The sequence below is a fragment of the Loxodonta africana genome, chromosome X (genome assembly GCF_030014295.1).
Source record: "Loxodonta africana isolate mLoxAfr1 chromosome X, mLoxAfr1.hap2, whole genome shotgun sequence".
Classification (NCBI taxonomy): Eukaryota; Metazoa; Chordata; class Mammalia; order Proboscidea; family Elephantidae; genus Loxodonta; species Loxodonta africana.
This window is the reverse complement of record NC_087369.1, coordinates 5,243,364-5,252,490: the sequence shown is the minus strand read 5'-3', so window position 1 is coordinate 5,252,490 and position 9,127 is coordinate 5,243,364.

Below are 9,127 nucleotides of genomic sequence, written 5' to 3'. Positions count from 1 at the left end.
TTTCGAATTGGGTAATAGGAAAAGCCTGGAAGAGTTTTAATGTGCGTAATAGTCAAAGCCTAGATGGTCTTCAAGAGAAGGTCGGTAGAACTATGGACATCAGAAGCAATTCTGGTGAGGGCTCAGAAAGAAGTGAGGAGAGCCATAGAGAAAATTCTCCATCATTTCAGAGAGTAGGTTGGTGCCATCAACAGAATGTTGCTAGACACGTGGACATTAAATGTGCTTCTGCTGGGGCTTTAAAAGGTGAACCTGTGATTGGACGATGGAGGAGGACTAATTCTTTTTAGGCAACGTCAAAGAGCTTGCCTGAATTATGTCCAAATGTTTTGTGGGAGGCAAAACTTATAACTGATGAACCGGGATATAAGGGCAACGGGATTTCTAAGCAAGGTCTTAAAGAGGTCACATGGTTTCTTCTTTTGCTAATAGTAAAATGCAAGAGGAAAGAGATGGACTTAAAAATGAACTGTGCAACATGAAAACAGAACTTAAAGGTTTGGAAAATTCTGTTGAACAAACTAAGGACACGTGTCCTAGAATGTTTGCTAAGGATGTGGCTGCAAAAGGAAAGACCTCTGCCTCCTGGAATTCTACAGGCAAGAAAATGGGCAGAGGAGCTACGTCTGTTGTCCTCCAAGAGAAGAATAATCCCTGCAGCTGCTCTGAGATCAGTAGAGAAGTTGGAAGGAACACTAGAACCAGGGCTGACTGATTGTCGAAGGGTGGAGCCAAGAACTCCTGGGTTTCAAAGGGTGCAGACACACCCTCCTAGGTTTCAAAGACTGAAATCTCCAGCAACTCGGTTTTGGCATGTGGGGCTGCCATTCAGTTGTGCCAAGAGGGTTGGTCTGCTGCTGAAAGCTGAGGGAGTGGGGATGGCATGCACAAGGGGCAGGAGAATGGTGTCTGCCAGGGTCGAGGGGAAATAGTCGCCGCTCAGGCGGACTAGGAGGATAGGGCTACCTAAAGCCAAGGGAGCAGAGTTGCCAACCCAGTGGCTTTGGAAGTTAGGTGTGAAACCCCAAGCCGAGAGACCTCCAACCAGAATCCAGAAAGCATGGCCAACACCCACGCTCTGGAGGGTGGGAACATTGCCCAGATGCTCTCAGGGAACAGAGGATTATTTTCAAGCCTTGAGAACTAATGAAATTTGTTCTGCTGGGTTTTGGACTTGGTTGGTGCCCATTATCCCTTCTTTCCCTCCGATTTCCCCCATTTGTAATGGAAATGTTTACCTTGTGCCTGTTCCACCATTGTACTTTGGAAACAGATAACTTGTAGTCTAGGTTTCACGGGTTTGCAGATGCAAAGGAATTGTGCCCCATATTTCATTTACAGGTTTCAGAAGATGAGATTTTGGGCTTGGAGTCGATTTAAGAAATTTAGGATGGTGGGCCATGGTGAATGTTTTTTGCATGTGGTGAGGACATGAATTTGGGGGAAGTCAAAAAGTAAAATGTTATGTATTGAGTTGTGTCCCCCAGAAATCTGTGTTGTAAATCCTAAACCCTATCCCTGTGGTTATAATTCCGTCTGGGAGTGGGTTTTCTTATGTTAATGAGACAGTGTTAGTGAAGATAGTATGAATCACTTTTCAAATCTCAGAAATCTTACTTAAATCAATCTGTTTTTGAGATATAAAAAGAGAAATTTTAAGCAAGCAACCAAACAAACACGCAGAGATCGAGGGAAACAGATGCCACATCACGTGAAGATCATCAAGGAACAGAAAAACACGACCTGAGACAAGGACGTTCCCCTGGAGCCGACAGAAAGAGAAAGCATTTCCCTAAAGGCAGCACCCTGAATTTAGGCTTCTAGCCTCCTAAACTGTGAGAAAACAAATTTGGTAAAGCCACCCACTTCTGGTATTTCTGTTACAGCAACTCTAGGTAACTAAGTCACTTCCCTTCCTTTCTTCAGATGCTCAGTATATAATACGCAGTTTGGCATATATGAAAAGGATCCAAGCAAGAGGAAGAAAAACCATGACGTCTGTCACAATATATAACACAAGGTTATTGATGAAGGTGTTGGAGTAGGCAAGCTTGAGGACTTTGGAGAGCTCACAGAAATAGCGTGGGATTTCAATCACTGCACAGAAAGTGCCAGCTCAGTCAAAGGGTCAGGAAGAACACCCAGCATGCTGACAAGCAAAGGGTTTTGAATAAATGTGTAGTGCTGAGACAGAAAGGTCCACATAAACCAGAGGGTCCATCACCCTGACACCAGAAGAACTAGATGGTGCACAGCTACCACCAATGACTGCCCTAACAGGGAACACAATAGAGAGCCCCTGACAGAGCAGGAGAAAAGCACCGTGCAGAACTCAAATTCTAGTAAAAAACCAGACTTAGTGGTCTGACTGAGACTGGACGAACCCCAGAAAACATGACCCCTGGACTCTCTGTTCACCCAGAACTAAAACCATTCCCAAAGCCAACTCTTGAGACATAGAATAGACTGCACTATAACGCATAAAATGATACTCATGAACAGTGTGCTTCTTAGTTCAAGCAGATACTCAAGACTAAATGGGCAGCTCCTGTCCAGAGGCGAGATGAGACAGCAAAAGGGATAGGAGCTAGTTGAATGGACACGGAAAATCCGGGGTGGAAAGGAGAAATGTGTGGTCACATTACAGGGATAGCAACTAGGGTCACATAACAATGTGTGTATAAACTTTTGTATGAGAAACTAACTTGAGCTGTAAATTTTCAACTAAAGCACACATACAAAAAAGAACAGGGTTTATTGGGTTTGAGGTGGTGGGGTTGCTGGAGGGATTAGAAGAATGGGGCCGCCCAAGGCAAGGGAGCAATGTTGCCATCGCAGTGGGCCTCAAAGGCCAAGTTGAAGCTCAGGATTCAGGGGCCTACACCCAGAATCCAAAGATCATGGTCAACACCTAGACTGTGGAATGCAGGGTCATTGCCTGGATGTTCTCAGAGAACAGAGGATTATTTTGAAGACTTGAGGGATAATATATGTTGGGGTGCTGGGTTTTGGACTTATGTGGTGCCCCTTATCCCTTCTTTCCCTCTAATTTGCCCCTCTTGTGATGGAAATGTCAACCTTGTGTCTGTTCTATTATTGTACTTTGGAAACAGATAATTTGTAGCCTAGATTTCACAGGTTCACAGATGAAGAGGAATTTTGTCCGAGGTTGGAATATGCCTCAAGTCTCACCCGTATTTGATCTAGATGACTTGGAAGATGAGATTTTGAACTTAGAGTTGATTTAAGACTTTTGGAATGATGTGATGGGGTGAATGGGTTTTGCATGTGGCAGATATATTCAATTTGGGGGCCAAAGCGTGGAACGTTACAGACTGAATTCTCTCTCCCAAAAGTATTGTCATAAATCCTGCCCTGTATATCTGTGCTTATATTCCCATTTGGGAATGGGTTGCCTTTGTTATGTTAATGAGACAGGATTAGTGCTGGCTGTGTCTTGAGTCAATGTCTTTTGAGATATAAAAGAGACCCAACAAGTCAGCCAGAGAAACTGAGATGGAGGAAGAGAGTTGACAAGCCACATGAAGAACACTCAGAAGCAGCTCAGAAGAGATAAGGACCTTCTCTGAATGTTACTTATTTTGTTGTTGTTGAGTATACACATAGCAAAACATACACCAATTCAACAGTTTCTACATGTACCATTTAGTGACATTGATTCTTCAAGTTGTGTAACCATTCTCATCCTCCTTTTCTGCGTTCTTCTTCCCCCTTTAACATAAATTCATTGCTCCCTAAGTTTCCTATCTAATCTTCCCTGCTGCTGTTGTCAATTTGATCCCACATAGATAGTTCTTAAAAGGGTAGTACACTCAAGGCATGCATTTTTTAGTAGTTAAGTTAAACTACTGTTCAGTTTTAAGAAGTCTTCAGGGGATATTTTTGGTTTAAGCATTAATGTTTATCTCAGAGCAATAGTTTCAGGGGTTCATTCAACCTTTATGGATTCAAGAAGACGGAGTCCGTGAGATTTTGAAATTCTTATCTGTATTTTATCCCTTTTTAGGAGGATTCTTCTATAGAGTCTTTGATCAAAATGTTCATTAATGGTAGTTGGGTACCATCCAGTTCTTCTGGTCTCATGGTACTTGAAGCAGGTTTTCATGGAGACAATTACGTACACTTCCCTTATTTTCCTTATATTCCTGTCTCACGTTTTTCCTCTGTTGTTCCAGGTGAATACCGACCAACTGCTATGCCTTTCATGGCCCCTTGTATGTGTTTAAGCCACCAGTCACTACACAACAAACTAGAAAGTATCAGTACTAAGCATGTTATTAGGCCAATTAATCAGAATATGCCATGAAAACATGATCCTAAACGCCCAACCCAAGAAATCAAATCTGATGAGATTTCAGCAGATTCAGCATCCCTTTTTTGATTGTTGTAAATATGTCTCACAAACCATTTCCTTCTTCATCATTTTTTATTTTTATTGTGCTTTAAGTAACAGTTTACAAATCAGATAAGTCACTCATACAAAAATTTATAAAACCTTGCTATGCTGAGATCTTGAGGGCCTATGAATCTGTGTTCTACCCCTCACCCACCTGGATAAGAGACTAGGCTGAATGTGGGGTCTTTACAACTCTAAAATCTCAAATTCCAAGAATCGCCAAGACGTGAGGTTGGGTGGGCATGTCCAAGTCAGACAAGTCCTTGGATAGAACTGTTGATCCGCTGGGAGTTCAAAACTAACAGATAAAAGAAGGCATGTGCAACACAGAGGTTTAGTCAGAGAATTCTCCTTTCTTCCATCTACAACAGTTCATCAACTGTTTTCCTTATCATGTGAGTTGGCTCTCGAATCATGAAAACATATACATTCTGTAGTTTGCCACCTCTCATTTTTAGTTAAATAACCAAGTTGTTTATGTCAGGAAGCTTCTAAATTGTAGTTTTGGTGGAGTAGAATTTGACCTACGGATATCTAAATGTGTTTATTTTCATCTTTTCGTAATGAAAAAGGAGCCCTGTTAGCACAGTGGCTACGTGTTCAGCTCCTAACGAAAGATAGGCGTTTGAAACCCACCAGCTGCTCTGCGGAAGGAAGACGTGGCAGTCTGCTTCTGTAAAAATTACAGCCTTGGAAACCCTATGGGACAATCCTATTCTGTCCTATAGAGTCCTTGTGAGTTGTAATCCACTCGACATCAACAGGTCAGTAATCCAAATCTCTGTGCCATGATAGACACGTAATCTAACAATGTGGATACTTCTTTGATTTTCCTTTCCCTCTGTGTAAGAGCTTTCAAAATAGAAGCGTTCGGTGTACCTGAAAAGGCTAGTTCGAGCTTAGGGCTTGTGACTCCATTTTGTTATTTCCGCTTTTACATGACAACAGTTAATTTTCGTACAGGCTTAATGTGGTATCTAAAGAAATGTTTCTCTTTGTAACCGAGCTAAGAAAGAATGTTGTCAGCTTTTCCCCAGGGTCCCTGGATACAAACAGTGTACCTAACCTGTACATTCTCAGAAAAAGTTGTCTTGCAAACCTGTGCAGAGAAGCTCCTTAACCAGGTGAAGACTGATGACAAGGACATTCCCCAAGAGCCAAAAGAGAGAAAGCCTTCCCCCGGAGATGGCACCCTTAATTTGGACCTGCAGTATTCTAAACAGTGAGAGAACAAATTTCTGTTTATTAAAGCCATGTGGTTTTTTGTTTTTCAACTGGGAATGGATAGAGGCTGGACGAGTTTTAAAGCGCCCAAGAGTAGAAGCGTAGATTGCCTTGAAGAGAGTGTTGGTGGAATTCTGGACATCAAAGACAATTGTGGTGAGGACTCAGAAGAAAGTGAAAAGAGCTGTTAAAGCCATCCACTTGGGGTATTTCGGATATAGCAGCACTAGATGAGTAAGACAACAGGTGAGCCTGGGGCTCCCTCTACTGGGCACTGGTTTGGGGTTCATGTTCCAAAACGCTATAAGCTGACTTTAGTAGAATTTCGGAATTTCAGTGATCACTTTGGGAAAATGAGTTCCCATTTGCATTGTCTATTTTCCTCTGTGGGGCACTTTTTTTGGTGATCAGGTTTTGGCAGAGGGTCTGATATACCTCCATGTGAGACTCTGGCAAGTTAATCAGTTTTATCTAAAACCTGTGTTTTTGTGGAATTGACTTGATCTTACCAAAGAAATGCTGTATACCGTTTAAGAAACTGGAATCCCTATTTGTTTTCCCTTATGTTGTTTAAGGGTAGAAGCTTGATTTGTGAGCTGGCCTCACAGACCATTAAATTTGTGATGTTCCTCTGTCCTCTTTTGTTCTCAAGCTTGAGTCTGATCTAGTAACTGTAATCATAGTAACCTTTTAGTCCACTCAGTCCTGTGTAGTTACTTTCAGTTCTACATAATCCTGGATCAGCAGCAGTGTGTAAACCCATCAACTTCTACACGAGAGTTCTGGAAATCTTAATTCAGCCTAGTGTATTCCATCTTCAAAATATCACACCTTTTTCATACGTCCAATGTAGTCCATCTTTTGTTGGACTATTTTGATCAAGCATTTTCAGTGAGGCAGCAAGATAAAAACTTATATGCAAATGACAAAACTTTAAAAGGCCATGATTAACTTATAATAATTCTTAAAAGTGAAAGATCTAATGGAAATTAATTACAAAAGTAATGCAAAGTTAAATGAAGACAATTTAAAAAAATTTAGGAAAAAAATTTCTGAACAATAACTAATCTTATCTTCAAAGAACTTTGGATATAACACATAGTAATCTTGAGATGTACTACTATATAGTCAGGATACCATATTTTTACAGAAATAATGTGTACCTTTTACTTTTGTTTTGCAACCGTGCCTTTTCCCATGAAGTATTTTGCTAAGCGCCGTATGCTAGTTTTTATTACAGCAACATGAAAAAAATTGGCATAGCGGCACTTATGAAAATGCCTTGTGGGGGGAAAGTGCAGTTGGCAAAGAAAAACAGAAGGCCCTCGTTATTTCCGTAAAAATACAGGATACCCCAAGTATAACAAGGTCATCAAGTTTTTGGAGCCCTGGTGCACAGTTGTTATCAGCTCTGCTTCTAAACCAAAGGTTAGTTGGTTCAAATCCGCCAGCCACTCCTTGGAAACCCTATGGGGTAGTTCTACTCAAAATTGACTACACAGTAATAGGTTTGGTTTTGGTGTTTTGGATTAAGTCTCTAAACATCTGAAGAGTAATTAAAAAAAAAAAAACCTCCATAGGTAAATGATGGGAATTCCCCATTAAAGACATTGCCTCAGATGATGCTAGATTCAAAAGAAATAATGACTAATTAAAAAATAAAATTATGACAGTATCATGTGCTTGTTGTCTAGTATCAGGCACGCTGACACATAAATTTTTAACCCAAAGAAAATTTGACACTTCTGATTTGACAACACATTTCATGTAACTCATAACATTCAATAAATCTTTTAAACAGTCTTTCTTATATATCTTTTGTTGAATCTAAAAATTTTTTTCTAATGTTTTTGTTTTTGTTGGGAATATGCACAGCAAACCATACACTAATTCAGGAGTTTCCATATGTACAATTTAGTGACAGATGATATTCTTCAAGGTGTGCAACCATTCTCACCATCCTTTTCTAAGCTGTTCTTCCCCTATTAACATAAATTCACTGACTCCTGAGATTCCTGTCAAATCTTTGGAGTTGTTGCTGTCAATTTGATACCTTATAGTCATTAAAAGTTTATAATGCTCAATGCAGACATTTTTCAGTAGTTAAGCTAAACATCGTTTGGTTTTAAGAAGACTTCAGGGAATTCTTACTGGTTTAAGGTTTAAAGATTATCTCAGGGGAAGAGTTTCAGGGGTTTATCCAACGTTCATGGCTCCAGGAAGTCTGGAGTCCATGAATTTTTAAAAATTCTGTCCTGCATTTTCCCCGTTTTCATCAGGATTCTTTTATGAAATCTTTGATCAAAATGTTCACTAATGGTAGCCAGGCACAATCCAGTTCTTCTGATCACATGGCAAAGAAGGCAGTTGTTCATGAAGCCAATTAGCCACGTATTCCATATCTTCCTCCTATTCTTGACTCTCCTTCTTCTGTTGCTTCAGGTGAACAGAGTCCACTTGTGTACCTTGGATGGAAGCTTGTAAGCTTTTAAGACACCTGGTGCTACACAACAAACTAGAAGGTAGAACAGAAGCACTAAACATGTCATTAGGCCAATTAACTGGGATGTCCCATGAAACCATGGTCATAAACCTCTAAATCTCATGAGATTTAAGCAGCCTCAGCAAGAACTTTTGTTGTTGTTGTTAGTGTTGTGAATATATTACACAAATTTTGCTAATTCAACTTTTTACAGGTTCCAACTTACCGGTAGTTATTAGAATAATCAGCCATGCAACACTGCCCTTAATCAATGTGGTATTTCTATCACCTTTAACCCCATCTCATTTTCGTTTTCCTTTCCCTCTCACCTCAATAACCACTAATGAAATTTCTTCTCCACACATTTGCTTTTCTTGTCTTTTTACGGAGCCCTGGTATCGGAGTGGTTAAGCACTCGACTGCTAATTGAAAGGTTGGCGGTTTGAACTCACCAGTCACTCCACAGGAGAAAGATGTAACGGTCTGCTTCCGTAAATATTACAGCTTTAGAGCCCTATAGGGCAGTTCTATTCTGTCCTATAGGATTGCCCATGAGTCAGAATCGACTGGATGGCGGTGGATTTGGGTTTGCATTTTTACATCAGTCAAGTCGTACAGTATTTGTCCTTCTGCGATTGACTTATTTCACTCAGCAGAATGTCTTGCAGCTCCATCCGTATTGTAGCATGTGTACTGATAGTTCATTTCTTCTACATTTTGTTTATCCGTTCAAATGTAGATGGGCATTTATGTTGTTTCTACTTTTTGGCTATTGTGAACAGTGCTGCAATGAACATGGATGTACAAGTCTCTGAGCCTCTGCTTGCAAGTCTTTTGGTTATGTAAGTAGGAGTGGAGTTGCTTGGTCACATGAAAGTTCTACTTTTAGTTTTGAGGAAACACTACAGTTTTGCTGGAGGGCTTTACCATTTTGCATTCCGACTAGCAGTAGGTGTTTCCAATTTCCCTACATCCTAACTTGTTATTTTTCTTGATTTTTTTAA